The sequence below is a fragment of the Lepisosteus platostomus genome, chromosome 7 (assembly GCF_059453375.1).
Source record: "Lepisosteus platostomus isolate fLepPlt1 chromosome 7, fLepPlt1.hap1, whole genome shotgun sequence".
Classification (NCBI taxonomy): Eukaryota; Metazoa; Chordata; class Actinopteri; order Semionotiformes; family Lepisosteidae; genus Lepisosteus; species Lepisosteus platostomus.
In genome coordinates this window covers 7,981,534-8,002,287 of record NC_142617.1, presented here as the reverse complement: position 1 = coordinate 8,002,287, position 20,754 = coordinate 7,981,534, and the positions used below count along the sequence as shown (strand labels likewise).

The following is a 20,754-nucleotide window of genomic DNA, read 5'->3' as shown; positions in this document are numbered from 1 at the left end:
TAAATAAAGCAGAAAAAAGGAAATTCAATGGACACTGCCAATTAAACAGGTTTCATTAGACTGCAATTATAAATTAACGTCATCATTATACATTATCAAATCTACTTAATGTTCACAATAGCTTGCTTCATCTGGTATTGAAGTAACCTTTAAACAGAAAAGCATAGCTCCCAAAGATTCTAATTAAACATGTAAATGCTATGAAGGCTTAAGGAGAAACACACCTAAAACAAATATTTATGGAAAATATCATTGGGATTGAAATTCAGTAATTTACCATTTTTAAAAATATTTTGTTTTTATTTTATTTAATATTATATATTCCATACCCCTACAAAAATAATATATAGATTTTAAAATAAATATACTGTATAATACAAACCATTAAATAATTTATCACACTTACAGGTACTACGGGTATAGTGATGCACAATGAAAATATAAGCTACAACAATGTAACTGATTTACATTTTCAAATTGTGACCAGAAAGGTTAGATTGTTTTAACAGATAACTTGAGATAACTAAGCTCAAGTTGTACATCCTCATCCTCATTCTCAGGTGCTTAGTTTTATCTCATCTTATTTTCTAACTGCTTTTACTGTATATGTATATAATCTATACTGTATATACTGTAATTATCATTTTCTATCAGTTCAATGTAAGTTCATATAGTTACAATGATGACAATGGCATGAGTCAATAGGACATGGTCGGATTTTTCACTCCACATACAGTATGTGGAAAGAACTTGCCACCAACAGGAGACCACACTCTTTTTTCAGGTGACTGTAGCGGCACAGTAAGAGTGATGTAACTTACCACAGCAGCCCGTCCAGACGCTATCCAGAAGTTAATCAGGCATGCGCGTACACCAGGACTGCATTAAAGCTCAGGAAGGCAATGTCTGATACTACAGTAGTTAACATGTTAGTAATGTCTGCACTCTGCATTTTAGTTCAAATTTTCTGTACTTCTAATTGAAAACTGTTTAAACTGTTTCAATAGACCTGAGTGTTGTGTTTCTTTCATGTATAAGAAACATGAATTTCATGTATTTGTAAGTATATAAGCTGTACATGTTATGCTAGTAAAAATATCTTTAAAGGTTTGTTATACCTTTTTATAACAAACCATAAAATACAATAACTTCTAAATAGGAACAAGGAAAGGTAATGAACTGATTTGCATTCAGCAACTGCCTCAGCTGTTGAACGTAATTGTGTGAGTCACACCTTGATTGCACCTTACTTCTCAGACAGCTCTTGCAAAGAATGCTCTACAAACATGATAAGCAATGGAATGTAACAGGGTTTCAACCAATGTATGAAAAGCTGTGTTCTCTGCAAGGCACAGAACTTGAAAGACAAATTATTTGTTATTTAAGTGATTATAATCTGATTATCAGGTCTTATGATACAGTAGCATTCTTTACATACTGTACCATAAGCTGTCTATTCATTTATAGTTGTCAGTAATACCATTCAGACAGGAGATTAAAGATCAATCAATCAATCAAAGTTAATTTATCAAATGCACAACAATACAGCATAAAGCGAGTGGTTGTTGGCAATGAATAGAAGTTGATAGAATTAAGGTTACAGAGTAGAATACAATAAATTATACAATTTACAAATTTACAATTTACAAAATTTATGCAATGAATAACATAAGGAGCTATGGTAGGGATAGGAGGTGTCAGGGAAAAAAAAAACGTAGGTACACCTTATCAGTTTCAAGTGGACTGATTCGAATCAGTGGTCGTTTGGATAATTCCTGATGGCTGCCATGATTGGCTGTTTAGCAGTCTTATTGCCTGAGGGAAAAGGATGTTTTGAAATCTGTCTGATGCATCAAAACGTAAAGTAAAATGTCTGATGCATCAAACTAGCAACCTCCCATCACTTATCACCAAACCATTTCCAATCCAAATATCACTTCAAACTGCAAAAGATAAGTAACAGTCCACTTTCACAAGCAATCTGGCTATTCTAATGAAGTACTGCATGTTGTAGCTATTTAAATTCTATTTTGTTGTACGTTTTTCAGTGAAACCCTTTAATGGTAAGCATTATGAAAGCAGTTAATATAAATGTACTCTACTGAACACACTCAAGACTAGCTCCACTCTTCTTAAAAAGTATTTTTTCTTGAAACATTGTAAGCCTAAAAAAAGCCTACCACTTGTGGTCCTGAATCTTGATCTACAATTGCAGATATATACTGTTTGTCACTGAACTATAAGAAATAATGGAAGCACATCTATTCAGCCAAAGGGGTTTCATGTTAAGTGCAATTGAAGAGATGAAGATGCTTCTCTACCTTAATTTAGAGCTACCTTAAGGGAACATAAGCAAAACAAAACTGTGTCGGTTCCTTTTATGACAATGAAAAAGAAGAGTGAAGCATTACTGTTTTGTGTAAAAGCTCATATTTTGTAAAATGCAATAATATTCATCATATAAGCTCTTTTGTTCATGCAATATTCTGTATATTTATATTTGAACCAGAAAATGAAAAGTCAGAAAAAGGCATGGATTTGTAAGGAAAATAATACAGTAAAGTAATGCTGAAAATTAAAGATCACTGGTGTGACCAAATGGCTCAACAACTAAAGGAGCACTTCTGGAATGGAGGTTTATTATAGCAATATGAACATAAATGGATTCAATCTGGGCTAGAACATAATCAGATGGTGATTGGGGTCCCTCAGAAGGAAGTGGTAGAACAGTCATACACTGCCTGGGTTAGCAAGGGTATCATCAGCCAAGGCATCTGTGAGCTTACCTTGTTATCAGTGAGAATAATGTCATTGCAACACTCTTACGATTGATGCTAACTGCTCTGTAGACACTGAGGTGCACGCAGTGTGAACATGATAAGAAGCAGATGGCTTCTCACTACATCTTGAAGGTTATAATACGAATGCTGTGTTTGTGAGCAATGACAGATTTTGAAATTGGGGTGCATAAAGCAAATGAATGGTCAGTCCAATTAAGACATATAAACTCACTTCCTTCACCTAGAAAAACAGTACTCACACTAGTCGGTTCCAAATGAAAATTCTATATGACCTGCTATTGCTTTTTAAATGACTTTGATCAGATAAGTTTAAACATGACCTGATTCCCATTGATCATCATTGAACGCATGAAGAACAGTTGCCCAAACTGTAATCACAACAAACCTAGTGTTTAAAATACAGTACCACTAAATATTGTGGAATTTCTCTAAAGTCTGGTGCATTGTTTTGTTCTTGTATTGTAAATGAAACCTCCATTTTTTCTTCCTTTACATCTTTCCAGAGCAACATTCTAAGGTAATAATGTTAGAAATGGGTAGAAATGGGTGAACATCCGAGGTACAATTGAGAGAAGAGAACAAGAGCCTAAAGGCTTTCAGAAGCCTTCCAAAGGTAAATATTCCACTCACAAACAAACGGCTTCCAGGAAAGTCTTAGTTTGTTAGATAAATGACCAACATCCCCCCAAAAATGTCAGTGAAACATGACATTTACGTCAGATTTTTCAAACTTGAGATGGATAGTACATACCTCAATTACTCGCCATTGTCCGGACAGTCCAGGAAGAGCAGTGATTTATAATCTTTTGTACATGACAGTATGCCATGGAATGCAAAGTGTATGAATCAGACGTGATTCAAGCTACTATAAATTTCTTACAAGTTATCCTAAATACTATCACTTTACAAATACTGTATATACTGAAAGAAAGTGCCACTCCGAGTTCTGGTACTCCGAGTTCTGGTAAGACAGTTTGATAAGCAGTTAGAATTTAGAATGCTTGTTAAGAATGCTTGGGGGGGGGGAGAGGGGGAGGGATTTATTTTTTTTATTCAGGCTCTTCATGCATGAGAGGTAATCATCCCAGAGATGAATAATAGTAGAGATGGGTCTCACCAGGAAAATACTGTTCAGCATTTTATTGAAACGACTTTTGATTCATGTTTTGTAAGAGTCGACGCTTACAAATGTACCTCTTCTTTGTATCCTGAATCCATGAATCAGAAGCATGAAGAGACACAATAATATTTGGAGTTTTACTTTAATCCAAATCTTAAAGTAACATACGCATCCCTCCTAGGATTCTGGATAATTTACAGAAGCATGGTAAGCAACTCTGGAAGTGTCCCTTCATCTTGGAGAGGGCTTGACTTAAGAAAACTGAACTTTTTTGTTTTCCATGAATACACATCCTTCTATATGCAATGTTGAAAATGTTAACGAGATCCTTTCCACGACCTAAAGTCTCCTTTTATCAATTAAAAAAAGAACCTCTTCAAAAACATGCCTATAGTTCCACAGGTTCCACAGTTAATCAGGCACTTTCTTCCCTCTCTCCATTTGGTGCAGCACGTCACACGATCTGATTAGACATCAAATTCAGATTAACACTAGAACCACTAACTGGTCATTCATTCCGCGCTGCATTCTGGGGCAGGAGGTACTCAAAAGAACCACCTTCTTGTCTCTATCTAATATCTTCTTACCAAATGTAGAAGTTAAAATATCTTCAAGAAAGCCTGGATAGGTATAAAAATGACTACTATCAATGACCCTAGCTAAAAACTATATTAAGACATTAAAAGGAAATGTTGCCTCCAAATATTTTTTTCATAATGACATGTTAACAAGCTTATGATGTTCATGCCAAAATCAGGAAGATGTGACACAGAATGACCCTATACAATCCTGTAAAGACTCTACGGATTGATCCTATAGACTGTACAGAATCTGCAACATCTTGTACAATATTCAGCAGGATCCTCAATAAAATACAGGTTGCGAAAAGCATCGAAGTGCACAGAGATAATCAGAGATCTCCTTCTCCTTCTTCTAAGTCCCGACTTTCCTTATAGCTGTATGAAAAATGGTCAAATGAGTCAAATAAAGCACGAGACTAATGTACAGTACAATAAAGACACCAACAATCTTGCCATAGACCAGTCACCAAACTCCTGGCAACAATAGCAGCTCACTTATTTGACTCTTCAGGCAAGACCACTAGGTTCTCATCTTGATTTAGTCATATCCAGAGCTTTCATTCAATGTCACTGCAATCCGATTCAAATGTAAGGATTGACATAACTGGGAGGAACTAAAACAACAATGGAAAAAACATGTTTAAAATGTGCTTGCATTCAAGCAAATAAAGCAGGAATTTACAAATGAATAGTAAGATGCATTGCAAGAAAAATGCAACCACTGGTGTTAGTACAATTTAAAAAAAATCATAGTCAAATATTTAAAACATATAGAGGCAATGAAATTACTAGCCCTTGACCTGATAAAAAATGGATTCTAAATCAAGGTCCCTTTAACTATAAAATATCTGCTGCCGAAAAATGACTGTCATCTAACAGGAAATGTACTGTTAAATGAACCTTGTATTTTCTATCAGACACATGTTTTTTTTTCTTTAAACATTTGTAAAGCTGGGTGATCAACAAGAATGAAATCAGCAGCTGAATGACCCAATTTATATTTGATGCAGGTTACCTGCACACTAGACCATACTGCTAGTTCAACCTGGTGTCTCTTGCTCAAAGCACACTTTATGGGATTTTACAGCTCCATATAAAACGTCTTACTCTCATTACCAATAAAACTGTGATTCAGCAATTAAATAATCTGTGATTCAAGAAGGCAACCACAGACCCATTGTTGGATTTGTACAACACATTCAGTTCAATGTGTACATTTATAATTATAATAATAATTGCTAACACTTATATAGCGCTTTTCTGGACACTCCACTCAAAGCGCTTTACAGGTAATGGGGACTCCCCTCCACAACCACCAATGTGCAGCATCCACCTGGATGATGCGACGGCAGCCATAGTGCGCCAGAATGCTCACCACACACCAGCTATCAGTGGGGAGGAGAGCAGAGTAATGAAGCCAATTCACAGATGGGGATTATTAGGAGGCCATGATTGGTAAGGGCTAATGGGAAATTTGGCCAGGACGCCGGGGTTGTATGTCACAAGATCTTTTATACAGGTCATGAATGGCTGGCAAGTGATTTGAATCCATATGATGCCATTTCTACCCTTGAGCCTTCTCTGCTATGTTAGAGTTTTATGATGGAGTTTTGGTAGAAAACCAAACCTGATGTTGAAAAGCAACATCTTTTTTTTAAACAAAGGGAAACAAAGCCTCTTTCCAGCAGGGAAAGCAAGCTTCTATAGATAATTCTAAATTTGAACTTACAATTGCATACCCATCTCACACACGAAGGGTAATGAACAGAAACTGATTTCAGCAAAGTGTGCCGATATAATGGATATCAAATACCAAGTGTTACAAAAAATTACTAAATTCAAGAAGAGTAGCAACAATGGTGTCAACAATAGCTACATGCTTAAAATCACATGACCCTGTTCCCTCTAAAGTATTTAAAAAAAACTCATATTTACTCTGGGTCATATTGAGTATGATTCAACACAGCAACTGTTTAATATTTATCTGTCCTTTAAATATGAAAATGTATATATAAATTTGAAATTAAAGAGCAACTTCTATATCTGTAAAATCATTTAATTTGACAGATAAAAGGATTAATTTCTACTTATTAATTTTCAGTCTGGGAACTAAAGATAACATGAAAAGCAAACTATTAAAAATAAGCGTTGTGACATGCTATAATAATGGGGAAGGCAATCTTTATATTTCTAATTCATTCCATCACAGAACTTTGCTTTTGCCATATTCTTAATTACTATATTTCAGTGTCATAGATAAGGATTAATTCAACAATGAAGGAGCTAGTTACAATACAGTACTGCAATGGAATGGACTGGATTTCTCACACTGTATTACAATGCCATTAACATTACATCTTCATTGAATACTTTTAGTAAAGCTAACTAAATGTGTATATACAGTACCATACTGTATGTTGTGCTCTTTCTTTCAGAAGTATAGCAGGACTTTTTCACTAGAATGTCATGTTCTGTCAAAAACCAAGAGACAAACCAGTTATAGTTAGTATATATGCATCGTCGATGATGATCTGTATGAATTTAAGCTCTAACAAATCAAATATGAAATATCAAATATGTGAAATATTGTTATATTGTTCAATCATCTAATCAATTGCCCAGACTGCCCATTCTCATGGCAATACTGTTAGGCAGGTTGTCAATACTACTGGCCAATAATTAAGAAATAACTTTTATTAATTCCTACCCCACTGACATTACAGTGCTGGGTCTTAGCCTTTGCTCTATGACCTGGGGTTGCATTTTTTCGTGCTTACTCTGTTTCCCACCCGTGTTTGTGTTTGTGTACCCCATTAGGGCTTTGACCCTTTGCATTGTTTTCCTCAACCCCAATTTCTGGATCTCCCTCTGGCTTTGCTTAGTCTTCCTTTGCTTGACCTGGACTGCCTGACTTGGTGAACTTTCTCCAGTGTTTGGACCTCTCGCCTGCCAGTCCATTCTACTTGGTAAGTTTCTGTACTTCTGCCTTTCATCTCTGCATGTCAAGCTGTATTCAGTAATATGAAAACATATTACAATATAAGATTGACTACACACAATCATATATAAGGCTTCTCTTTTACTAGAGAAATAACAGGAGGGGATATTTTCAAGAATGAGAACAAGCATCACTGGAAATGGACAATAACACATTCAATAACGCATTCAATAATCTGAATGCGGTGAAGCTCACACCGATTTGAAATCCCATTGTAAATGACAGTCGGTGTTTCCCCTGAAATTTTAATTGGTTGGGGAAGCGGATTTGCTTTTATCTAATCAATAAGTGCTCTGAGTGGGGTATCACTTATAGTTGCGGTGCTTCTGTTTTTAACCTCAGCATAAGCTTTAATTAAAATCAAATCCTCTCCTATGAATCCTGACAGAAAAATGGGGATGTACAGTGAGTTGAAATCAGCCATGATTATGACAGAATATTCAACCTGCAATATTCCTTTTTGGCGCAAGTTATTTATTATCCCAGCTTTCTTAATACTACAGTATACATTGTGTACAATATTTGCTTTGTCCCACATCTGTTTTCCTCACATTTTATAACCTGTAAAATCTTCTACACTTCTACACAAAAAGAGGTTCAAATGGTTCAGGGGGCCTTAGAAGCAATTCATGCGTCGTTGCCTTTCTTGACGTTTTTTTTTGAAGTAGTCTGTTTTACTAGTATAAAGGACTTATTTCATATTTCTGATATTAGTGTTATTTTTTACAGTCTTTTTTGACTCTGTTATTTTAGTAAAAAATATTCAAAGCATACAGTACATAAATCATATACATATAAAATGGTTACATATTACTCAAAATGGACATTATAGAAACTTTCCAAAAAACATGCAAGGTACAGTACATTTTCCTGTTATTTTCTGGTCTAGGGCCTTTAAAATAAAACTTTTAAAAGTAAATTTGGGCTGTGTGTTTTAAACTCCATACCTAACTTTACCTTTATACATGCACACATTCAAGACGTTTTATAAACCGGTCATTATGTAACATACAAGGCTGTGAAAAAAATCAACAAATGAATTTCTTTATACATTTAAAAGCACTGACTACAAATCAGTAAGAGCTATCCAATTACAGATGCAAGGGACCGTATATTATATTTTTACAAAGCACTTCCAGATGTGACATAATTCATGATAGGCATGAAAAAAAGTGATAATAGCTCACAGGAAATAATATGATGTGCAGGCTAAGTGTTTTAGAATTACCACTCCTGTTCTTTTTCACTAAAATGAATTCCTGACTTTAATTTTTTTAAATCTATCACTTCCCATTCACTGACAAATGGCTCTTCATTTCCTTTTCTCTCTCCATTAATTTTTGCCCTTTTCCATTATCATTTTCTGCCACTGTTCAAATGCTTTTCACTCCAGCTGCCCAGCTGATGTCGCAAAATCAAGCAGAAGAAGATAAATATATTCATTCACAGCTTTCCAATTCTAAACAGATTCCAGTCTGCAACTGGTATGTTTCTGAAATCAGCCTAAGGTTGTCTTGATCACAAGAGAACCACACTCAATATAATATTTATTATCTTACAACTTACATGATGCATTCTTATTAGATGAGCTTCTAGAAGCCAAAAGGTCAGAATCAAGTATTTCTCCAACATTTTGCTTTAGCATTTAAGAATTACAGTATAAGCTTAGAACAGAAAATATGCTGACCATACCAGTCCTGAGTGGTTAAGTAAAGGGCTTATAAAAACGCTATGGGGATAGCTTACTTCAACCCTACTGTGAAGCTGGACTTCAAATATCCTGCAAGAGATCTGACACTGAACCATTTACAAACTCTATCAAGTGTTTTTTTTCCCCAAAGATTTCCAGGTGTTTATTTTTATTTTGAAAGAGGTAAGCAGATAGAATGATATTCCACATACTTTACAACATCAGCCTTTACAATAAACAACAATACAGTACGTGCCTTCTCAGTTTAGCACGAGAACATTAAAACAGGTAATAAATAGCAAGGAGTAGCAAAAGTCATGCAGATAAATAAGAATCAGTCACGCAGAATAATATGAATAGATGAGAATTAACACCGCGGATGTATGTAAAAATCATTTGGTTAGATAAGAATGATCAATTGTGTTTCAAATATTTAACCTGTTCATAAAAAGAACTTTAAACTTATAAAGACTCCTTGCATCTCATTAAAAGGTGTTGAAAACTGAATTAAATTTGTTTTCTTGTTTGCACTGTTACAGTAACTTCCTCTCCAGCAGTCAGTACTTTCACGACCACATTCTCTCATGGCCTGTCAGCTTGCATGCGGCTACCACTGCTGCTGACATGGATACAGAAGCTTCTCGACTACTCTACACAAATGGTTTTACAATACATCCAAGACCCAGCAACTCAAGTGCTCTGTTTGAGCAGCTCCCATTTTCCAGAAGGACCCCCGATGCCCCAGAAACTTGAACCCCTCTTGTCTACACCTGTCTTTTAGCTACAGTATGTGTTAAATCTCCAGATGATGTTTCTAATATTTATGTTTAACATTAAATTAAAATTTTTAATGTGGAGAATGCAAGAAAGAAGTACTGTGTATGCTACAGTAAGTCATGAAAGAAGAAAGAAAGCCTGTACTTCAAAGAGAAAAATGTATGAAAGAGGAAAAAAAGAATTTACAATAAAAAGAAAAGACTGCTTCTTTTAATGTATGTTTCTATTAATTATATTTCTAGATCAGGTAATGTTACAGTATATGTGCCAGGCAGTAGCAGGAGATACAGAGCAACTGTACATGTGCTATAAAAAAACAAAATCATTCTGCAATTGTAATCAGATATCGAAGTTGTCAAATAAAACATTTCTAACAAAGACCACATAAGAAACAACTGATACACTTTAAATATTGAATACTGTTTCACATTTGTGTGGAGATGGCACTGAAGTTTTCATTTTCCATCTGATTAGCAGTATATATATATGTGTAGTGATACCTGACTTCCCCTTGCCTGTTCCTCTGCTCGAATTCCCTGTGTAGCCGAGTGTTTTGCTTTCTGCTGTTGCTACTCAAGAGACTGTGTCTCCTTCCTCGGTGGCAGCCGATAAACACCGAGTACACATGGGCCAGCATGTTGGGTGACATCAGCAGGATTCCTCCAGCACGTTTCAGGGGTCCCCAGAGGTGAACAAGCAGATGCGACTTTGCTGTTCTGTTCTCCTTCATCATGGCCAAATGAACAAGTGAAGTCTGAAGCTGTAAAGTTCATGTCTTAACCACTTAAAGGTTGAAGTATGTCCCCATTATAACAGTCTTATCCATAATTCAATTCTGAAATACTACATTCCAATGGAATAAACAACCAGAGATTGCTGGCAGTGCTAGAAGGAAGCCCAGTTTTCAAACTGATTCAATGGATATATTCTAAAGGTTGGTAATACTTGTTTTTTAACTGTATCGATGGGTCCTGTGGTGCAATATTAAACATCAAGATGTTCTTCTAATAAATAAGGGATAAATATGCAATTTAAATATTAATGCAGTGACAACCATCTGAGGAAAAAATACGCCCATTCTATAATCAGTGTGTTAAAACATGAAGCTTAACTGAATAAAACCCTTCAGCAGATCACACACAACAAATCTGGTGCAAAAAACACTTCTGTGAATAATCAGACAAACCAAAACCTCGCCTTGCACATCAACCTGTGACTCACAGGTTAAGTGATAAAACAATGTAAGAGACGAAGACCACAGTAGAGACCAGATGCTAACAAAAACACACTGTCAATTGCTGACATGAGGCATTTTCTTTGTATTGTAGATCCTCTGAGGTAGTGCCAGCACCTGGGAAACTCAGGAAGAACAGCTTGCAGAGCCTCAAAATGTTTATTGCTGTGTGTGTGTGTTTAAAATTGATATTATGCAATACAAAAAGACAGATTTATTATAGAATTATCCATACCAGAGATGGGATACAGATTCAGTACCACTAAAAACAGAAGTTTGATTTTTACTCAAAAGGATGAGTTCATGGGAAGATCAAATGAGATCAAGTGTGATACTAATATACTTATATTAAATCAATATTTTGAGTCCTCTGCCAATCAAAAAATTACAAATCCACGACCTGTGTTTTTTTTTACCATTGAGTAGAATGAAAACTGGCAAAAACCTGAAATACTTAAATTTACCTTTGTATCTAACATGTAGAGCATAATTCTATTATAATGTTAGCTTAAATATCAAGTTTTGCCAAAACAGCATATTTTCCCAAAGTTAGTCAACATTATCTTTATTTTAACAGAAGAATAGATTAAAACAATTATATTTTATAATATAAATAATAATTCCCTATTTTCAGCATTTGCCATAATGTAATGTTAATTATTATCCGGAACGCTATTTTAGAATGTTCACCTGACAAACTGAAAACAAATATAAAAAACGTAAGAAATGATCTGTTTCAAATATTAATCAGTAATACTTTGTTGTACTTCGTGATGGTTGCACATACACTCAAGGGGTTAGGACAGGGTCAGACAAACTGTCCAAAAGTAAAGGATGACCATGGCACATAATCAGTGAAGAGAACAGGAGCTGGTAAATTTATTGCTGCAACAAAGATGTCTTCAAAGGTTAATCCTCCTGAGTGTTCAATTTGGTCCTGGCTACTATTAGCTGGTTTGCAGATTGCAGCAGACTTAATCAGAAGCAATGAATCACCATGACACCATCTGTTTAAAAAAAGATGAAATTCCCATTGACACTCTTTCCTAGCCCTGTACTGCCTTTTCACTGAAACCCTTAATCAGTCGTTTCTAATTACTGAGTGGTAATACACCCATTACATGCAATTTGCACAAGCCCTAAAACTTTAACTACAAGACTTGGACCCTTCTGTTGAAATGCTCATTTCCTCGCAGTATTTAAAGAAGAAAGTCAAGCAGATGCACTGTATGATGCCTTACCCAATATGCATGTGCTAATATGTCACAGGGCGGAGCAGTGGCACTGTGGCTAAGGATCTGCGCCTGTGGCTGGAAGGCTGCTAGTTCAAATCCCATGACCGGCAGAGGAATGCTAATCCGTTGGGCCCCTGAGCAAGGCCCTTAACCCTGACTGCTCCGGGGATGCTGTATGACCCAATGCTCTGACCCCAAGCTTCTCTCCCTGTCTGTGTGTCTCATGGAGAGCAAGCTGGGTTTGTGCAAAAAGACAAATTCCTAATGCAAGAAATTGTATAAGGCCAATAAAGTGATCTTTTCTTATCTTATAAATACATTCTATAAAATCTAGTCATATACTTAACATAAAAAGAAACCAATCAATTATAAATGCAATTAAGTCACAAAAGCCAGTTTAAGGACACTCTTTGCCTGACATTTTAGTGAACAGTTAGTCATTACGCTGATTAGCATTTGGCATCAAAAGGATTGATCAGCAGGGGTTCTACTCTGAAAGTCACAAACTAGTAGTGTAGGGCAAGTCAGGCATTCGCTGATAGCTGACACATTAACATCTCGCAAGACACAGGCAACATGCGGACCTGTGGTGTCCTGCTGGAATGTTGTCACCTCAGGATTGAGCCCACAGGAGGGCAGTAAGTGTGCTCTCAGGACTTTATCAATGTAATTCTGTGCAGTCAGACTGCCATCAATCACTACAGGTGGAGTAATGTAGCAATTAGACACTCCTGCCCAGACCATCACACTTGGACCTCCGTATTGATCTTGGCGAGTTACCATGACTCGTGGTTGCCCAGATCATGACCTGTCATCAATGGGTTGTGTTTAGTTGTAACATCTTGCCAGGTTAGCAGATGAATGATCAAGATGGTGAGCAATAATGCATTCACTGAGCTTCACCTTCAATATACTGATGGCACCATGGCATTGTTCTTTAAATCAGAGGAGAAAATCAGTAGCTTTCTGTTTTTTCTTCCTTGATTTTCACCAGGCTTGACAATCGACAAGTTATATCATCTCACTACCCATGCCCAATCATCATCACAACTGAGGTGATCTAGACTTAAAACAACCACTAAGCAAAACACCATGTACAGTAATAGGCTGTTTTTACATTCAAAAACACCCTCCCAATACAAAATACAGTAGATATTAAACTGACCACATGTGTTAGCACAGTGAACCTCATGTGATGAATTGTGCAGAGCATGCTTTTAACATTATCGGAAACACTTTACAGTCAACATTGATAGCCTAATTAATTTATAGCAAACATAAATGTAATATTTTAACCAAATATTTACAGCTCTGCCATTCTTTTCCTGAAGAACTCTGGTGGAGAGGGTGAGAAATGGGAGATTATTATTGTTCTCTGTATTTGATATAATCACATACCGTACAATTAATTCCTTTTTTTTTACACAAATGACTGTGAAAAAAACATATTCCAATCCATTTAGAGCATGATCCTGCATTTAACATTTTGCTTTACAAGAAATGCTTATTTACTTTGGTCGTGCTGCTTGATTTCTCATGACTGTTTTCTTGTAATTAAGCATTAAGGCGCAACAGGGGGTACGTTAACACATGGTAATGACACACCTTGGGGCATAAAAAAGGTTAATACACATAGAGATTTTTAACCCCATAGGGTGTCGTTATTCCCTGCCAGTATACACGCCTGGGGTTCTGAAAATGACATTACATAATATCTGAATTAACAAATATATTTACATTATGAAATTTACTATCATTTCCTTGTTAATTCAGTTTGATTCCACAGAAAGGCAACAAGCACTGGGAAAAACACAATCGTATGGATGAGAATTTAAATGTATACAACATGCCAGTATTATAAAATTAAGCATTGACTAGTTTAGCCAAGTGAATTCATAAAAGCCAATTTCTCCTATGTGGTGCACTATTATAAATGATCATATTCTGTTATTTGCAGCTGAATTAAAAATGCTTTGCTAATCGATATGCTAATATGACCATATATCTGCCTTGATATACAGGAGGGTTTCTCATCATTTATGAGTTGCTACAAAACCATTTACTGTGTAGCCAGCAGTTTCTGCAAGATCAGCTGTTGCCTAAATATCAATTTCTTCCTTTGAAGAAAAGGATTCTTGGATGTAACTATCAAGGGATGTGTGTTCTTTTTTTTTAATCCTTTAAATCTACAGTATTTCAACTGAAACCCACTCAACACACATACTGTAAACGAAATAAATTACAATACAGTATTATTAGTGTTATAAGTAGACAGTGCGAACTACACTTGGAAGAGCATTTACAATTTCACAGCATTTCTACACTAAAAATAAACACAAATGTTACAAACAATGTGTTTTGCAAATGTCACCACTTTCAGAAGTCCAAAAGGATCAATTTCTGTTTATCGGGTTTTCTTTATGTTATACCTACAGTTTGGTTTGTCCTTACACTGCTGACAACATCCTTTATACTATAGGTCCCCTTGTACATCTGATGTACTGTACATACTGTACACTTCCTGGAGTTCCTCCAGGACAGGAGAGTGGAGTAAAAAGTATTGGCAGATTATTGTAAGTGGGGTGTGCATTTCAGATAGTGGACTACGTTCTGTCCATACATTCACATACAGCAGCACAATCACCAAAACATCAAGACCAGTCTCTTTCCCACTACAGCAGGTGGTATGAGTGATTCTCAAGTGACTAAGTAAAATCCTGAAATGCCACTGCCCACTCTATCATTAAAATCGCTGTACTTTGATCACACATTAAAAAACAGACTATGAGTTTAAAGCTTTTAAAAGACTGCAAAGTGAGTAAAAGCAAATGATATTCTACACCTTCTTGTAAAATTCAATACATAGTTTAATGCATGCTTGATCCCTGAGCAAAAAGGGAAGTATCATACATGTTAAGCAGTCTTAGATTTAAAACTATAAAGTACCCTTTGAGAACTGTAAGCAATTATCATCCTGTTCTGATCTGGCATCCAGACCTAGAAAAATATATCAGCGCTTTAAAAACATATGCTAGAAAACTGCATACACAGTTTAGTAATCCTGACTCAAATAGTATACTTTAATATGCTTTTACCACACAGTGAAGGTCCCGTAAGTTGAATTGAATGAGAAATATATACTGTAGCAGTATGTAACACATTTGTATAATTAAATAATTATAGTACATACCAACTGTATGTATACAGTAATTTAAAAAAATCTGAATTAAGTTATGGAAAAGTAGAATTAATATACTGTATATATTATAAGTATTTTTAAATCTATGTCACATTCACTGAGATCTATTCAACTTATGTGCCTTAAAACAGACTTAAGGAGCACTGTTGTGATAATTTTTAATTCATACACTGTAATTCTCCTTTCTGTCCCAGAGGCTGAAAATAAAATTTCTAGGTACTGTACATTAATTCAAAAATTCATTATTTATGTCCTGCAGGTTCCAAAGAAGTAAAAGACAGTTGCTGTTGCAATATGGCACAAGTAAGCTTTTGTTCAAAGTCTTGGGAACAAAACTAAAATCATTACATTGGCAGTACACTAACAAGCAGATGTTCTACTTATAATTCTTACACCTGTAGGTGCCAGTAGACGGCTATTCAGCTGTGAGATAGTCATGCAAAAGACACTAACCTGCCTGCAGTGTTTCAGAGCGTGTGTTTGGAATGAGTCCAGAGCCTGCTACTATTCAACAGCAGTGATTCTGCAGGTAATAACTGGAGCTGGCTCCAGTGTATCTTCAGCTTTCACAGACAGCACACTGAAAACATGGTTCAGCATATGCCTAAAAGTGGGTGGAACCCTGGCTCACAGTGAATCAGTCTGAGTGTGACAGATTCCTCAAGGGTCTGGAGGAAAAAATCCTCTGGGTGTTAATTTAGTGAATTTGCTTTGTCTTATGCACTCTCTCTCTTATTCTCACTTGTGCTTTCTTGAGGACTGCTAGTATAATTATTCCATATGGTCCAGCAGGCAAGTTCTCTCTGACAGTGCATTGTAGAGGACGATAGATTGTGTACCAGTGAATTAAAGAAGAGCTGGGGGAATGTAGAAAACAGGAATTAGAAGGTCAAAGTCTTTTTTTAAGTGAATGTCAGAAAAAGATATCTTCTTTTCAAACATGTACTTCTGAGTTGGGTACATTTGCAGCATCACTCAGCTATAAAGCCTTAACAAAAGAACATAATTTTTTCTTCATAATCTCTTTGTTTTCAATTAAAACTGCCTCATCCAGGTCAGTTTGCATTTACATTTTTAAAAGATTAATGTTCTTCAGTCTGCTTGGAATTTTTCCATTTAAAGCTGTGGATTTAAAGATGTTATCAATGTACACAAGACAGTAGTAGATGTCTATATCTCCAAAATGCATTGAGAACAGAATGTGACGCAAGCATAGATACAGTAAATTTACATCTAACTGTAGGCTTGTCTTTAGTATTCCATTCTCCAGTAATCAAGCTCATGCATGATAATCATCGCATGCAATGATAGTCAAAAGTAGCTTATTATGTTAGCCATTCATCCATTATAGATATTCTTGTTATTTAAATTAATTTGTCAATAATGTAAATGTGATTTTTCTCCAACAAGTCATATTTGCTTAAACAAAACAAACAAATCGAGACAAATACAGAAGTTAGTATCAGTGGCAAGCACAAATTACAGGTGGAATTTAAATAAGGTTTTAGGTTCATCTAAGAAAAAAGAGAGCCCTAGCACATACAGTATCTAGCAATGACTTGGTAAAAATAACCCTATCCTGCAGTATCATGTTCACTACAATAAATGAAAGTGTTTCTGACAGTGAAATACAAAAGAACAACTATTACTATAACCAGAAAATATGATTAGGAGTGCCCAAGCAGCTGCCAGTCATTGCAGGATAAATAAAATCTATAAATTTTGACTCCACAGAGAATTGACTAGTAGTACACAGACACAGCAAAAATCAACAGACACAAAAAATTACAGACCAAGTACAAAAAGCCAGGTTTGTGTCACAAGCCAAGGTGCCTTTTATCAGTTCACTGCATTTGTATGCATACTGTATAATATTTCTGTCATGCCATACTGTACCACTGAGTTCTTTTGTCTGCCCCATGCTTTCTTTAGACTCTGGATTCCATTTTGGGTCTTCCATATTAACAAGGAATGTTATTCTATATAAAAAAGGCATTACTTGATAAGGGGGACATAGAGTGGGTATCAATTGTACGTACTGTATCTAATGACTAATCTAATTGCAAATGTGTCATAAACACTGGCATGCAAGGTCCAGAAATATGGTTTAAGTTACAAATACATAATATGCTGTAGATAATGTAGCGTGATCAACATTGAGGGTACAGGACTGATACACCAGCAACAATTGTAAACCCTAAAGCATCTTTTTTTTCACTGCTCTGCCACTTCCAATCCCATGCATTTTGCTGTTGCACTCTATGATACAACATCTCTTTGGTATTGGGTATTTGAAGCCTGAAATTTGGCAATCAACTGATTTTAATTACAGTAGTAGTCATACTGTACTTGTTTCATGTACAGTAGTAGTTCAGGTGGATAGCTGTGTCAGCATGCGTAGGCTGCAAAGAAAGAATAAATAGGTTTATTCCATGCTGAAAAAAAGAAGAAAGAAAACACAACATTTAGAAGGCTCCACGGCCGAAACGTTGTGATTTCTTTCTTCTTTTTTTCAGCATGGAATAGACCTACAGTATACTTGTTTCATGCCCTGTACATTAATAGTTAATGCTCTCTTCTTTAGACAAGGAGACATTTTTAATTTCTATATTAGGGTCATTTGAAGCAGAGGTAAACTTGATATATTCAAATGCTTTTAAATATTTAAGGTAAAAAAACGTTTATTTTTTCTATGACTTTTTTACCTTATTTGTCTAAAGCCCTTTTGGACATATCATTCTGGTAACTAATATGAATGGCATTGTGAATCAGTAGACTGAAGGCAATTGAGACAAATACCAGACATCTATTGTACATTGGTAAACTGTATATCTTGATCTAGGGATAGACCTGGCAGATACTATCTACGTATAGCTGCATTTAATGTTTTTGCTGAGTAATCTTTTCCCCAATCAAGAGCTAAATCATACTCCATTACTCCCATACTCTTTTTTGCCTCCCATACTCTTTTTTTCTGTGGTTCACAATGTGGAAGTTCTATACATGTTGCTATCAGATCACCACACCAGTATCTACAGATTGTTTGAACTGATTAATAGGCTGCTCATGTGCTCTACAATGGCTTTTCATTACAACACTACCACAAAATTAGATGTTTCAGACACAGGTTTCAAGCTGAATTGGAGGAAATTCTTTATTTCAATGGTGGCTTGTTTCATAAACTTACACAAATTCTGGGATGCAGACAAAGACTCTAAGGATAACTAATGAACTTGCCTTACAACTGCCTAAATTTCACCTTAGGAAGTACCATTTCAAGAACGGGTTCAGTTTTTTTCTCATGTTACTGCATGGGACATTAACCTCACTAGAAAAGTTTTAAATTCATTGTTTATACATTATACCAAATGTCCTAGGCATAGTTTTAGATAAAATTATGGTTTTAATTGCAGGTGAGCCACTTACTAGCTTTCACATGCTGCAGTAATGAGTAATGTTTTGCAGTTACTGTTATTCCAGCCTTTAGATTGGCACAAGTAGAATTCTGTGCAGATAAACTCAACATTTAACATGTTGTACTCTAATTTATACAGTTCAGACATCCAATTTGATCAGGGGAAGTGTACACTTTTTCTCCAGTCTCTTCATTTGCCTAGTCTTATTCCTGTAGAGACAGCTGTGCTAAAGGTGCTTATATCCCTTTCTGATATAAAAGCAAGTGGTTTAAGACATGATAAAATAAATCTGCAGGCTTTGATAAGAGTCCCTCCTTAATTTTATCTGACTTTTTGGGCAAAATCAGATCCGAATATGCTTGAATGAATATAAACATCCATTAAGGAAGATTCTTTTTAAAGGGATGATAATATTACAGGTGGTATTGCCAATACATCCCTATTACAGAAAAAATATAAAGATCCAACACTTTGTGTGAGTTACAGTATCATTATGTATTACTGATTTGCCCAGATGCCAATTTATACACTATAATGCTTTTGTACAGACTGAAAACTTCAAAATAGTTTCCCAGAATGTAATGGACTTTATTAAAAGTCGTCTGACCTCTGATAACATTTACCAGCTAGTCCGCCTTAAACACATGGCTAAAGACATTGACTCCCCCTTGCCATTCTGTTATTACACTATGCAGAGAGGTTTTTTATCAACTTCATTGATAATACTGTACTGTATGTATTGTTAGTTCTTGGGTTCAGGTTTCATTAATCCAGTTAAAATATTGCTACCTCCTTCAGCTATGTACAATATGGCTTTTATGGCAGTTTTCCATGTAATTCCTTAGCAACTGTTACAATCTGGAATAGAAACTTCAATGTCACTGATTAGGCCATTTTCTGGGACAATATTTGAGATAACACAAAATCTACCTCCAGTAATGCTAACCACTGAATTATCAACAGAAATTTCCTCCTTAGACCATACCTGGCCCATCACAGTTATTTGATGCTACTGTAGCTCCTGTTCCTCTGTGTACGCTGTGTCTGGGGGGCACTGTGGGCACCTTTGTACACATTCTGGGAGTGTCTAGAGGTGGTCTAGAGGTTTTGGAAATAGGAAATAGGATCCGTGGTACTCCTACTGGATGAGGATCTTAAAATGGATCTCTGGCAGTGACAGAACAGAGCTGGTTGACTGGAGCTAATAGGTTTTTGGCATTGGGATGCTCTGCATTCTCTCTTCTAGCATCACTGGATTCTGGCCCATCTTTATGTTTTTTATTGCTGTACATTTATATGCAGGGGAGCTGCAAAGCAGTTATATGAAAATGTTTGAGTATTAGGTAAAAACTTGAAGGGAGGTACCACTGAGGGAATGTTATTTTCTTGCCTTTTAAAAAATAAATACAAAATGATAAAAACAAGCTGATAGCCTCATGCAGCTTTATCATGTATAGGAACACTGCCATACTATAAACCTAAGCTGCATTTCTAACTCCCTGCATATTTCTCCTAGGTTTAGGTTCAGAAAGTCAACCCAGATAGTTAAAGTGTCACGGATCTATGAGATTGCAGCATGTCAATCAGAGATATGAGACAGGCAGACAATTTAAAAGGAATATTACAAAGCAATAAAACCTCATGGCTAAAAGCCAGAGGTAAATTCACTTCAGTCAGTTTTGTTACAGAACATAAAACTGCAG

At 35.7% G+C, this 20,754-nt stretch overlaps 1 protein-coding gene across 5 annotated transcripts in view; it reads right to left on the bottom strand.

The window, feature by feature from the left end:
* Positions 1-20,754, bottom strand: part of cntn5 (contactin 5) — a 199,297-nt gene that overhangs the window by 161,775 nt on the left and 16,768 nt on the right. The window contains exon 1 of one of the 5 annotated variants that reach the window (XM_088639028.1): positions 16,089-16,206. The exons of the other annotated variants lie outside the window; for them this stretch is intronic. The gene's annotated coding sequence lies outside the window, so the exon portion shown is untranslated. Of the gene's footprint in view, positions 1-16,088; positions 16,207-20,754 lie in introns of those variants that run through there. 5 annotated transcript variants of the gene reach the window in all.